The sequence below is a fragment of the Gopherus evgoodei genome, chromosome 7, assembly GCF_007399415.2.
Source record: "Gopherus evgoodei ecotype Sinaloan lineage chromosome 7, rGopEvg1_v1.p, whole genome shotgun sequence".
Classification (NCBI taxonomy): domain Eukaryota; kingdom Metazoa; phylum Chordata; order Testudines; family Testudinidae; genus Gopherus; species Gopherus evgoodei.
In genome coordinates this window covers 110,765,567-110,779,944 of record NC_044328.1, presented here as the reverse complement: position 1 = coordinate 110,779,944, position 14,378 = coordinate 110,765,567, and the positions used below count along the sequence as shown (strand labels likewise).

General features: G+C 44.3%; 2 long non-coding RNA genes across 2 annotated transcripts in view; one reads left to right on the top strand and one right to left on the bottom strand.

Moving 5' to 3' along the window:
* Positions 1 to 866: 866 nt before the first annotated feature.
* LOC115655558 overlaps positions 867 to 14,378 on the bottom strand; it is a 74,913-nt gene continuing 61,401 nt past the window's right edge. Inside the window, exons 2-3 of the long non-coding RNA XR_004001412.1 lie at positions 6,724 to 6,809; positions 867 to 2,410 (exon numbers count right to left, since the gene is read on the bottom strand). This is a non-coding gene — a long non-coding RNA (uncharacterized LOC115655558). The remainder of the gene's footprint in view (positions 2,411 to 6,723; positions 6,810 to 14,378) is intronic.
* The window catches only part of LOC115655559, a 37,685-nt gene continuing 30,153 nt past the window's right edge, over positions 6,847 to 14,378 (top strand). Inside the window, exons 1-2 of the long non-coding RNA XR_004001413.1 lie at positions 6,847 to 7,146; positions 11,923 to 12,021. This is a non-coding gene — a long non-coding RNA (uncharacterized LOC115655559). The remainder of the gene's footprint in view (positions 7,147 to 11,922; positions 12,022 to 14,378) is intronic.

Below are 14,378 nucleotides of genomic sequence, written 5' to 3'. Positions count from 1 at the left end.
CTATTTATAGGCTTTAGCATGTTGTGTTACTTTTGTGTTTGTGTTCTCTCTCTTCCACCGACAGTTCACCTCCGCACTTGCCCAGAGCTGTATCTATGCGTACGTCTACACTGCAATTAAAAATCCGCACCTGACCCATGCCAGCCCACCTGACTTGGGCTAAAGGGCTCAGGCTAAGGGGCTGTTTCATTTTGGTGTAGACATTAGGGCTTGGGTTACAGCCCAAGCTCTGGGGCCCTCCCTCCTCGCAGGGTCCTAGAGCCCAGGATGCAGCCTGACCCCCAACATCTACACGATAAATAAACAGCCCCTTAGCCTGAGTCCTGTGATCCTGAGTCAGCTGGCATGGGCCAGCCGCAGGTTTTTAATTGTAGCATAAACATACCCTATAAGGCCAGGCCAATGATTTTAATGGTACATCTTCTCTCCCAGGACAATGCAAGTGAACTGCCCTTTTCCAAGGCCCTAAACAGTCTAAGACGGTTGATTTAAATAGTCGTGATTACTCTGCACACTATTACGTAAAGAATGTTAACAGTTTGCTGCAGGGCTTTTGTGTAACAAATGTTTAAATTCTTTAGGTTCTCAAATCTTTTATGGCAGTGGTTCTCAAACATGTTCCACCGCTTGTGCAGGGAAAGCCCCCGGTAGGCCGGGATGGTTTGTTTACCTGCTGCATCAGCATGTTTGGCCAATCGCAGCTCCCAGTGGCCGTGGTTCGCTGCTCCAGGACAATGGGAGCTGCTGGAAGCAGCAGCCAGTATGTCCCTCGGCCTACGCCGCTTCCAACAGCTTCCATTGGCCTGGAGTAGAGAACCGCAGCCTCTGGGAGCCGCGATTGGCTGAACCAGTGGAGATGGCAGATAAACAAACCAGCCCGGCCCGCCAGGGGCTTTCCCTGCACAAGCGGCAGAACAAGTTTGGGAACCATTGTATTATGGAATGAAGGGGACAATTTTCTTAAACTAAGTTTTAAAATAATTTGTCTGAAAATCCAATACCCCTCAAGGTCAGGCTGGCTCATTAAGCACTGTGTTAGTGAAAGCTGTTATTCATTATTTTACAGCACCCACATTTGTGCAATGCACTGAGCAGAACATAAACAGGGACTGATTCTCCTCCAACTTATACTGGCTTTACACTGATATAACTCCATTGACTTCAGCTGAGAACTGCGGAGTTAGTCCTGATTTAAACCCGTGTAAATGAAAGAAGAATCGGGCTCATAAACTTCAGGTCCCTGTCCTGAGGAACTTACTATCTAAATGATAGACGTGACGGGCAAGTGGGGATACAACAAACACCAAAAAGTCATGGGACAATGTTGGACACAGGTGTGTGCTCACTGAAGTCAATGATTTACATTAGTTATGGATCTGGCTCTTATTATCTCACTTGATAGTCATGTGTAACTCCTATGTAGTGTGGTTGTACCTTACCCTCCAACGCTAGTCATAAAAATAAGCAAGGTCATATAGTAAATGCAGGCGTCATGTTGCACTAAATGTCAAGATCAGTAATGGTTCGGTTCCTTAAATGGAAGGTTTAATCCCAGATGATAACTCCCTGTCAGGATTTAGTGAGAGAAAACAGAGAGGTTTCACATGGTGGCTTGAGTCCCTGTTTCTAGTTTCTTAAGCGCAGGTGAGTCTGTCTAGGAGCAGAACAAAGAAGCTGAAAGCAGTAGCAGCACTGACCAACCCTTAACCTAGCCAAACATGTCAGCCCTCTCCCTCCTAACAGAGAGCCCTGCTTTGGGTACCTTTCAGAATAACTATTCATCAGAGTTGCCTGTCGTGAGTTGGTGGAAAGTTCCAAAAACAAAATGAAAAGCTTTCTCAGTGATTTCTTACAGGGACTAGAATAGACTGTTGGTTGGAAAAGGCATTTTTAAGTGGTTTCCTTAGTTTCACTTGCTTTATATCTTACTGCATTTGGGGTCTGTGCCTCATTTACCCTAATGTCACTTTGCGCTACCAGGGCAGTGTAGAGGGGCCTTAAAGTGTTGCCACTTTAAACAACTAGAGCAGCATAAAGTGGCCTTAGTGTGAATGAGAATCAGGCCATTTACATTTAAATTATGCATTTCCATGTACACTAGAAGAAGAGACAGGACTTGGCCGTAGGTAACATAAAGGCAGTCCTTTAGTCAGGCTGTTTGACACATTCCGGCTTCTGGAGTTCTCCTTGACTCTCACCAGCTTCCAGACTAAATAAAACATGGCTTGTCCTGCCTGTTGTCATCACACAGGATCTGTCTAAATCTTGGTCTGGAATGAGATGTCCTGGAAGGGTTATGCTGAGTATATGCCAAGCCAATGTTCAAAACAGGAAGGAAGAAAGTGATGGTGGAGGCAAGGAGACACATAGGATGCTGCAGTCCAGTAAGAAAGCATATGAAGAGATGATGCTGGAACAGAAAAGGGATACTTAGATGCTCAGATTAGTTGAGTCTGTTATTTATTTTAAGAAGATACTGAATTTTAACTCAAGAGAAATGCTAATATAAGTGCCTTGCCCACCCCTGCCCCAGCACCATGCGTTATGCTGTTCACATAGGGAGGCTGATGTGAGACATTTGCAAAAAAAAGGTTGGAATTTTATTCTATTTAATTAGAAATTCAAAAACAGATCCATTCCGTGGGAAGGTCGGGGGTGGATGGGAATAATTTTATTAATTGTTTGCTTGAAAACCAGCCCTTTTCCAGTGACAGCTAGCCCATTTCAGAGTGAAAACTGTCCACATTATGAATACCGTATTTCCCAGATTTTCATATGTTGAAATTTGACATTTGAAAGTCTCCCGTACACTTTGAGAGTGAAACTAACCCTTTTGCCACACATGATCTGTGTGTAAAAATGTGGTGCTCTTGGAGCCTTGTTGATCTCTGCATATTAGAGGGACAAGGTGGGTGAGGTAATATCTTTTATTGGACCAATTTCTGCTGGTGACAGAGAGGGGCTTTCAAGCTTACATAGAAGAAGAAGAACTCTGGATAGCTCGAAAGCTTCTTTCTCTCACCAACCAACGTTGGCCCAATAAAAAATATTACCTCACTCACCTTGTCTCTGTGAAAATGTGACAATTCATTTCTAAACCATGAAAAGAGTTCTTTTTCTTCAGTCGTCCACACTCCAAAATGGTGGAAGGGTTTTTGCTCCAAAGTGACCCTAAGAAGTGATTATCTGGGAAACATGAAGGCATGGAAACAGGTGCTTAGAATGGAAATTGTTTTGCAATCTTACCTGACATGTTCGCTCCCAAGCAAATGCTATAAGAATATTGGAACTGATCCTGGGCAGTGCAGGACAGGGCAGATCCTGCGAGACACTGAATGTCCTTGATAATCATTGACACCAATAGGAACGAAGGGAGCTCATCACAGAGTTGGGCCTATCCTTGGGTTCTTTTTACATAAGAACATAGGAATGGCAATACTGGCTCAGACCAAAGGTCCATCTAGCCCAGTATCCTGTCTTCCAAGAGTGACCAATGCTTGGTGACCCAGAGGGAATGAACAGAACAGGTAATCATCAAGTGATCCATTACCAGCTTCTGGCAAACAGAGCTAGGGACACCCTCCCTGTCCATTCTGGCTAATAGCCAGTGAGGGATCTATCCTCCATGAACTTATCTAGTTCTTTTTTTGAACCTTGTTATAGACTTGGCCTTCACAACATCTTCTGGCAAAGAATTCCATAGGTTGACTGTGCATTGTGTGGAGAAATACTTCCTTTTGTTTGTTTTAAATCTGCTGACTATTACTTTCATTTGGTGACCCCTAGTTCTTGTGTTCTGAGAAGGAGTAAATAATACTTCCTTATTTACTTTCTCCACACGTCATGATTTTATAGACTTCTATCATATCCCCCTCTAGTTGTCTCTTTTCCAAGCTGAAAAATCCCAATCCAGATCCCTAATCATTTTTGCTGCTCTTTTCGATACCTTTTCCAATTCCAAACTATATCTTTTTTGAGATGGGGAGACCGCCTCTGCATGCAGTATTCAAGATGTGGGCGTACGAGGGATTTATAGAGAGGCAATATGATATTTTCTGTCTTATTATCTACCCCTTTTGTAATGATTCCCAACATTCTATTAGCTTTTTTGACTGCCGCTGCACATTGAATGGATGTTTTCAGAGAACTATCCACAATGACTCCAAGATCTCTTTCTTGAGTGGCAACAGCTAATTTAGACCTCATCATTTTATATGTACAGTTGGGATTATGTTTTCCAATATGCATTACCTGGCATTTATCAACATTAAATTTCATCTGCCATTTTATTGTCCAGTCACCCAGTAATCCATTGTTTCTTCTGATTAAAAAAAGACTGTTTCCTCTTTATTGTTTAAGAGTCTGGTGGTCCTAGGTGACCCCTGCTCTGTCTTCTGAGAAGCAATTTGATTACATTATCAAATTTTCTCTTGCTACCATTTAAGGAGCATCGGCAAATTGTGGTAATTTTCCAGTGAGACACTGAAATGGTTATTCACGCTTTAATCACAGCCAGATTAGATTACTGTAATTCTTTATTGGCTGGCTTCCCTAATAGGGCTATGAACAAACTCCAGCTGGTGCAAAATGCACCCACTAGGACTTTCATCTATTCTGCTCAAACCTCTGCCATGGCAACTGGATAGATAACATATTGATTTCAAACTTGTTTTTTTTATATGTACAGCTAGAGTCAGATCTTGGTCAGCTACCTTTTCACTCATTGCAGGCCTGAATCTGTTACCTTACTCCCATTGATTTACTACCCTGTCTTTGATTAGTAGTTCCAGCGAAGGAGGTAGGATTAAGCTTTGGCTCTGTGGACATGTTCTGTCCTGAGGTCTGTGCAAAAACTGTGCACAGACACATTACATCTCCAAATCGCTTTACAGACATTAGCCCAGAGTTTCACAAACACTACGACCCCTTTGTGCTGCTCTGATGATGCAAATGGGCTGCAAAGGAGCATCCTGAGGAATGCACCTACATAGAGAAATCTGGTTGTGTAGCAGTTCAATAACACCCCTCTCCTGGCTCACAGCATAGATGGCATGTCCAGGGCAAATGGGCCATGACCAGAATGCTGCTGTGATCCCCATGTGCCAGAAAGCCACTTAGGGATAGCAAGGCACAATTCAGAGTAGCCTTGAGGCTGCTCTGAGTTGCACCAATTAGTGAACTGGCTCCTGGCTAGAGCCAGTATCAGTAATCCACACAAGTGGTGTCAAGATATTTTTGCCCTCCTCATCCTCCTGTCCAATTCTAAGCACAGCTTGGACACTGCAGAGAATGTGGACCATTGACTTTTGGCATGTGACTAAAGAAGTCTCCTTTTTTTAAATCAAGGGGCCATACTGAGCCCAGAGTTTAGAATGTAGGCCTCTCTTTTAGCTTTTAGTGGGTAAATTCCTGCTGGGCTTAAAGGGAAAAAGTCTTAGGGAGGCTTGTATGATTTAAATGAGCGTTAATAAAAATCCAGTAGCGAATTATTGCACTATCTGGTTTTATTAACTGTTATGTACAAAGCAATTTTTGATTTGTTGCATGAAAGCTACTAGAGTCAGTACTGAGCCTTTGGTAAGATACCGGATGGAATGAAACGGCATGGTAAATACAACATGCTCTTGTTGTTTACCTCCTCTGTCACATTGGTAGGGAACCTGTGCTTTGTCACTCATGGAAGTGGATATAAAAGCAGTGTGTGTGTGTGTGTGTGTGTGTGTGTGTGTGTGAGAGAGAGAGAGAGAGAGAGAGAGAGAGAGAGAGAGAGAGAGGAAGGTTGTTAGTGAGAGGCATCTGACAATGAATTTTTGTTTTATACCCATAAACTTTTTGTTTTGAAGAGCATTAACCCCCCTCTCACACACACACACATAAAGAGTTACACTGACTTTGCAAACAGCTACTAAATAAGGAAGAGAAAGTGGAGGTTAGAATTGGGGTTATGGCTGTTGTCCTTTTAAATGCAAAACATCATGTTCATTTCAATTCTTTTCAGTAGCCTGAGGTAGGAGAGGAAGATCTGAAATTGTTTGCCACATGGATTTAAAAAAAAACAACAAAACAGAGAAAACAGTATTTTCAGAAACAGGACAAACCAGGATCATTTATCTGAGACCCCATGAACTTTGGAGTTCAGGTAAAATGAGATCCAGATTAGAGCCCTGCAGGGGACTATTTTTTAAATCCTGCTCCCCTCCCATCCCACAATAATAACTCACACCTGCTCCCACACTGTTTCTTGCATTTTTATTCCTCTCCTACCTGAAAAAAACCTTAAATCCTGCAAGAGAGACAGATTCCCTAATGCTACAAAAAAGAAAAAAAGGTAAATGAATATATTAAATCTATAAATGGAATTCAGCCACAATTTTACCACTAAAAGAATAAAACAAATCTTGCTTAAAGTATGTTAAAAAAATACTTTAGCTCCTGTTATAATAGACACCAAGTCTCTTTCTCTCACTTAAATTTAAGTATTACAAAAATAAAGTATTTTTCCACAAATTACCATAGTGGTTTTGTTTTGTACCACCCAATCCTGTCCACAATACAGTAAATTTTACCAGCTCCATCTATTATGGCAGTGGGTCGTGTAGGACCTGCAGAATCCCAGTCCGACTACAGGGATCTGATCCAGATCACATCCAGTCCTGGACCCTGATCCTTGGGCCCAGAGGATCTGCAGGATCCAAAGGAAGGTATAGGTGGCTTTTATGTTACCTTTATACACTCTCCATCAGATCATGGAACTGGCCTGTGGTCAGTCTGACATCCAGTGGCAAGTTAGAACGACGTCTGGAGGAGATCTGGGAAGGAAACATGAATCAAAAAGCAGTGCCCACTTACCCTTATGTACCTGGACCCAAAGTTCAGGGAAGACACATATATGTAGGAAGAGTGTTATTCCCAGCCCCTAATATCTTCACCTTGTATGGCTAAACTACCTGGGTCGTGACCTGACCTCTAATCTAATCTATCCTGTACATGTATGTGACACAGATAACTACATGAATGCACGCATGATAGACTGCGGAATCAGATGATAAACATCACCTGCTCGCCACAGGTCATCCAGCTATCCCAGACACATAGCAATGAAACCTATGAGCCAAAGCAGACTAAGGGGTAGGATCTCTTGATATGGTAAGTAGAACACTGGATGCTGCAATTCTCAATGGTGAATGACTGTCCTCACTGTGGCATGCGGCTTAGTGGTGCACGTATCATCTCCCAATGCTGAGTAATTACTGGGCAGTCTCCCATGTTTTTAATTCCCTTGCTAGGCTTTGGAGAGATTTAAAAAAAAAAACATTACACATTTTTTAACAGTTCAAAACAAAACAACACACAGCATAGGCCCTGTCTAACTTATTGAAGGTAACGGGAGTTTTGCATGAGCTCAGAAGGTCCCTAAAAGGCCAGATTTTTTAACAGTTAGGGAATTACTAAAAGACTACATGCAATAGTTGTATATGCAGTTTTGAATCTCCTGTGTATATGCAGTTCCTGTGAATGTGCATGTAAATGGCCATTTAGATTTCCAGTTGTTTGGAAGTCTGGCCTTAAATATCTATTATAATAAAATAATTAAAGTGAATTAACAAACATTTATATAGCACCTGTAATTAGCAAAAAAAATTACATACAAGACCTCATGGACCAGCTCCTCAGCAGATGTTGCTCTGCTGAGGAGTTACATCAATTTACACCAGTTCTGACCTGGCTTCATATGTGTATGATTGACTTCCTTCACCACTGAAATGCAGCAATGTATTGGGGGGAACAAAAGGGAACCACAGTACCTGTTTAACAGCAACGTCACTATCTACCAACAGTGTAGAAAAGGAAAAGGAAAACAATTTATCCAAGTGAACCTACAGGGGAGTGTACATAGGTGGAAATTAGCCAGGACATCAGGGCCCTCTCTCCTGCTCTATGTGGGATTGTAAATAAGTGTAAACAAACAGTACAATAACTCCTCGCTTAACGTTGTAGTTATGTTCCTGAAAAATGCGACTTTAAGCGAAACGATGTTAAGCAAATCCAATTTCCCCATAAGAATTAATGTATATAATGGGGAAAAAAAAATTTGCCAGACAAAAGGCATTATATACATTTTAAACAATTTTAAACAAGTAATTTAATACAGGTATAAGTTTTAAGCAATTTTAAAGAAACAATTTAATACTACAATCGTCACTGCTGAATATGAAGCTTGGTTGAGGTGGTGGAGTCAGAGAGTGGAAAAGGATGGATTGTCCGGCTGCTTCTCTTGCTGTTCTTGCAAGCACAGGAACTGTCTTTGCGGGGGGCAGGAGGCTCAACCCTCAGCCCATCCACTCCACTCCTTCCCCCAAACCCCCACCCTTGACTTGCCTCTTCTCCCCCCCACCTACACCCCCTTTACTTCGCACTCTGTGTCCTCACTCCTCCCTCCCTTCCCTTCTGGACGCTGCAAGCAGCTGATTGCCTTGGGCAGGGGACAGGGGAGGGAAGGGAGAGGTGCGATGAGTCCTCACTCCTCCACTTCCCTCCTGCCCGGGTCAATCAGCTGGCTTGCAGCCTTTAGGAGGTGGGGGAAGCGAGGACTTGGTGTGCAGGCTTCCCCCCCCCGCCCCCGCCTCCTGCCCAGGGCAATCAGCTGGTTTGTGGTGTTCAGGAGGCAGGGGAGGGAGGGAAAGCCTGAGTGCTGAGTCCTTCCTCCTCCCCCTCCCTCCTGCCTCCTAAATGCCGCTAGCCAGCTGATTGCCGCAGGCAGGAGGCGGGGGGAGGAGAGGGAAGCCACTGATCTGTGGGGTCTGCCGGGGGGCGGGAGGCTCTGTCGGGGAGAGGGGGGCATAGGGAGGCTGCCAGCTGTGGAGAAAGCAGGCAGCCAAACAAAGTAAGAGTGGAGCATTGCACAATTTTAAATGAGCATGTTCCCTAATTGATCAGCAATGTAACAATGAAACAACATTAAGTGGGACAACTTTAAGTGAGGAGTTACTGTGCTTTGGTTTTCCATTGTGACTAAACTCCTCTCATGTTTTATACAGAAATAGAAACATGTTTAAAAGCTACACGCTAAATCTTGAGGACACACTGTGCCACTTAGCTGTCCCTTTAAACTGGGGCCATGTTTTTATTTTATACTCAAATATACCCTGAACCATTCACAGATTTGGTGCCTTCTTAGATAAATATTTGATCTGAGACCATGCATGGCAATATCCATCTTAGAGAAATGAACCCCACATTTAGTGCTTGTGAAAGGTCCTGGATCGAGTGCCCTGGGGCGTGAAGTCCTCTCCCCAAGGAAAAGGTACAATAGGGCAGTGGCTTGTCAAGCTTGCCCTGCACCTTAGTTCAACCAATGTGCTTCAATCATTACTTGAGGAACTACTTCCAGGGTTGAGAGCGAGGAGTTCAGTTCCCATCTTCATTCATTCCTTGGCATCTCTGTTGAGACTGTCAACAAGAACCAATTGTGGGGGAGCTTGTGTGATGTACAGACAGAGGCAACAGGACTGAGGCCACTGTCTCATTCCTAGTAAGCCACCACAGTAAGCTATTATATAAGTGCAAGTTTCATACATTACTGATACAAGTTAAACTGAACCAGTGACCAAAGGTCTCTGTAGACCATTAAAAATCCACTAAGACATCCAGTTCCCTATTTTCTTGCAGGTTGTCATCTGTTGGACAAATTCAGCTGGATGTCACAAACACTTAATCTCTTACCAATAATGCTCACACTAAATGACAATAGGAAAAAGATCCATGAACACTATGGATAATTACAGTGCTATGGCTGTAGCAAAGAACAAATGTAAGCCAGGCCTGAGCACCCAGGAAATAGGTTGCTGATCTGTTCATAGCAAATATTTACCGAACAGTTAGGATGAGTGATTTTCCAACTTATGGGGTGTTCTCCAACTCTTTGCTTCAACTATTCAGTACTGGTTATTCATAGGTGTGTTTGATGGTCATTGCAGTCAGATGGTATTGTTTCTGCTCTGATTGGATGACAAACCTTCTCAAGAGGACAGAAGTGAACAGCAAATAAGAAATATCACCTGGCATGAATAATCATTCATGCTAAAATTCATGAAACTTTTTCAGTTTGTGAGCATTTTCATTAAATCCCAGTGGTGGCATGAATACCAACAAATATGACCGCACTGTGCTTCTGCCTACCCTACCTGGATTCCATCACTGCTGTAACTGGATATGCTAAAATCTCCATGATTACTATGTAACCAGCTCGATAACACGTACAATCGCAATTAAAGAGCAGAGGCTGGGCCACCCAGAATTCTGATCCAGAGCTGTATCTGGCTTTCCAACACCCCCAAATTCAGTGATGTTCAGATCTGGGAGGGGTTTGTTTGGTTCCCTATAAAAATACAAGATTAAGCAAAATTCAGATTTAGTTAAGGTTTAGCCTTCAAGTGGTTATTTACATAAGCAACCCGAAGTTTGGAGACTTATTTCAAGCTTTTCTGAACTAATCTGAACTTCTGGAATTTGCAAAAATTGGTTGGGAGGTTCACAAGAATAGGCTTCTTGTGTGATTACCAGTGCATCCAGTTAAACCAGAAATAGCAGAAGAAAGGAAGAAGAGGCAGATTTGCAGGGATCATATAATTAATATAATCAATAATGAATTCTTTGTACTTGAATAGCATCTTCCATGGGATTATCAGAAAGCAGTTCATAAATTTTCATCAATTAATTGCCTGTGAAAAAGTTGGGGTAAATTTTAGCATTTTACAGACATGGAAGCTGAGGCATTGAGTAGTGAGAGTGACTTCCCCTAGATCCCATGGTTAGTCAGTGGCAGAGCTGAGGATAGAATACAAGGCTCCATATACACAGTCCTCTACTCTAACCAATAGCCTGCACGGCATCCAACTTTGACATGCATTTGAAGATGCTGACTTCCTCTGATGACCTTTAACTAATTTTCAGGGCCCATGTGCCCATTACTGTGACCTGTCCCTTCTTCCCCCTTGCTGGAAATGTTATCCTTGTGTCCTGTTGCTGTACCTACATAAATATTGTGGCACATGGTGTACAGCATGCACATTTCCCTACCATTTGAAGGGTGATGCAACATTTAAGCTTTTGTGATGTTCCCCTGGTATCATCTGTACCGGTGATCTGCTAGGTCACTCCAATCCTTGACTCTGGGAGCCAGCCTTACCCTGCTCTGCTGTGAGAACCCCTACTCCTGGGCTGTTCACACACAGCGTCTGGCATATCAGCTGCTCTCAGCTACGTGCAACCAAATGACACTAGCCAATATCTTCAGTCCCAGACACAACCCTAGGAACCTCCAACTTCCAGTATCCATTCATGTCCATTGGACACCGCTAGGGTGACCATATGTTCTGATTTTATAGGGATAGTCCTGATTTTGGGGTCTTTTTCTTATATAGGCTCCTATGACTCCCCACTTCCGTCCCGATTTTTCAGATTTCCTCTCTAATCACCCTAGACACTGCAAGCTTATATGACTTTGTCAATTTAACAAAGAAATTGATATGTACCAGGCTTGTTATCCCAAGGGGAGTGTCTGACATGCTTCAAACCAAACACACTGCTTCAGGCAGAATAAATAAACTAATTTATTAACTACAAAGATAAATTTTAAGTGATATTAAGTGATAGGCAAAAAGTCAGAGTGGTTACCAAAATAAAATAAAATATAAGCACACAGTCTAAACTCTCAACCCTATTAGACTGGGCGGCAACTAGATTAAGCACCCACACACACTAGATATTGCAGTCCTTAATATACAGATTTGTTCCTTAAACCTGGGCCAGTCTCCTCTGTTGGAGTCTTGTCTTCTTCTCAGTGTCTTGGTTGCTTGCAGCAAAGGTGGGAGCAGGAGAAGGGCCCAGTATGTGTCTATTTTGTCTGTTTTATACCCTCAGTCCACATTCTTGGGGAGCACAAGTCCAGGCATGCCAAGGGGGCATTGCTGAATCTCTCCAAGCAAGGTTGAGCAGTTCCCCTGGTGAGGCCTTATGCAGGTGAGTCATTGCATTGTAGTTCCCTTGCTGGACAATGGCTTGACACCCCACCCAGGTGTTGCTTACTTTCCTTGTTGTTGCCTCTGGGGAGCTAATATCTGGCTGATTCCCCAACTTATGGGATGTTTTAGTGACAGCCATACAACACAATTCTCATAACTTCATATGCATTAATGTTACACATACATGGACAGAGAAATGACTTTCAGCAGATCATAACCTTTCTCCTGATACCTTACAAGGCATGCTTTATACATAAGATCACGATTATATGAAAATGAGGAATATGGGGGTTACAGTACGCTCCCCCAAGATATGCAATGTCACACTGTCCCTTCTTCCTCCTTGCTGCACATAATTATTGTGGCACATGGGGTACTGCATGCACATTTCCCTACCATTTGAAGGGCCATTGAACATTTAAGTGTAGCCAGCTGAGCAAAGGATGACATTTCAGCCATAACTCTACAGAGTTTTTGATTCTGTGTCTGTGCAGACTAGATGCATAGTTGTGTGTGTGTGTCTGTATATGGGATGCCTCTGAGTTGAATGCTTTCTACTCTAGACTGTGCCCTGATTCCTCATGCATGACTAATAGAATCAGCCCAAATCACTAGGAATTAAATGTTTCTTAAAAAATCTCTGTTAAAACAGCAGAATTGTTCAAATCACCCCAAACTAGGAAATTTGAACTCAAATCCTCACACCCTTATAGCTTCAGGTTGGGATGTAGAACACCACAAAACAAACAGGGTAGGAGGGCTGGTCACTCTACAACCTTTGTAACACTCACTGCTAGCTATTTATGTACCCCTCTCCACAGTCCCGTTTATCTGCATATCCACAAAAAACTCTCTGCTCCACAGTCACTGTCTGCAACTTCACATGACTCCTACATTCTGCTGGTAACATCAAACCCACTGCGGTATTGAACAGTGCTGGAGCTGCAATCCGCCTTTGGGAGTGAGGAAGTGTGTCGAAGCTTTGAACAGAACATTACAGAAGTAACTTTGTTAACTAAGGAGGCAAAGAATTAATTATAAATATATTTTAAAACAGGAAGCAAAGAATTAAGAGCCCAGTCCAGTGAGATGCCGAGAGCCCTTTAGCCCTGTGTTCAACAGAGGCTCTGTCTGTCTTTAGTGGAGACGTAGGGGAATGTGATAACTTTCAACAATACTGTAACACTGTTTTTATCAAGCATGGATACAAAATAAGGCTTAGACTTAGCCTGGTGTACATGTAAAGGGTGTGCTGGCACAGCTGTGTCGGTTTGGAGTCTGAAAAATTTAATCCCTAACCCACATAGTCATGCTGGCAAAATCCCTAGAGTAGACATAGGCACCGATTCCTATGTCTGGAGCACCCACGGGGAAAAATTAGTTGGTGCTCTGCACCCACCAGCAGCCAAGCTCCCCACCCCACCCTGCCTCACCTCCTCCTCTGCCTCCTTCCCTAAGCACACCACGTCCCCACTCCTCCACCTACCTCCCAGTGCTTGCCACCGCCAAACAGCTGTAGCAAGCTCCAGAAGGGAGGAGGGACGAGCAGGAATGTGGTGCGCTCAGGCGAGGAGGCGGGAAAGAGACAGGGCCAGGGTGGGGATTTGGGGAAGGGGTTTGAATAGGGGGAGGGAGTGGGTGGAGTTGGGACGGGGATTTTGGGGAAGGGGTTGGAATGGGGACGGGAGAGGGCGGGCATGGGTGGAGTCGGGGTGGAGCCAGGGGCAGGGGGGAATTGAGAACCCAGGGCCGCCCAGAGGAATCTGGGGGCCTGGGGTCTTCGGCGGCGGGGGGCCCCCGCTTCGGTGGTAATTTGGCAGTGGGGGACCCTTCCGTTCTGGGACTCACCGCCGAAGTGCCCCAAAGACCTGTGACAGGCCCCGCTCTCGCCACCAAATTACCGCCGAAGCGGGACCCACTGTTGAAGTGCAGCCAGGTCTTCAGCGGTAATTCAGTGGTAGGGGGTCCCTGCTGTGGGTCTCCGGGGCACTTCGGCGGCGGGTCCCATAATGGAAGGGCCCCTCGCCGCCAAATTACCGCTGAAGACCTGGCTGCACTTCGGTGGCGGGTCTCGCTTCGGCAGTAATTCGCCAGCGGGCGGTCCTTCTGCTCCGGGGCTGAAAGACCCCCCGCCAGCGAAGAACAGGAGTGGAGGAAGCTCTAGGGGCCCAGGCCCCACAAGAGTTTTCTGGGGCCGCCAGAGCAAGTGAAATGTACTGCTCCAGGGGCCCCGAAAAACTCTCATGGGGGGCCCTGCGGGGCCCGGGGCCTGGGGTAAATTGCTCCTCTTGCCTCCCCCTCTGGGTAGCCCTTCCCTCTGGTTCCAGTAGAAGTTGGCACCTATGAGTGTAGACA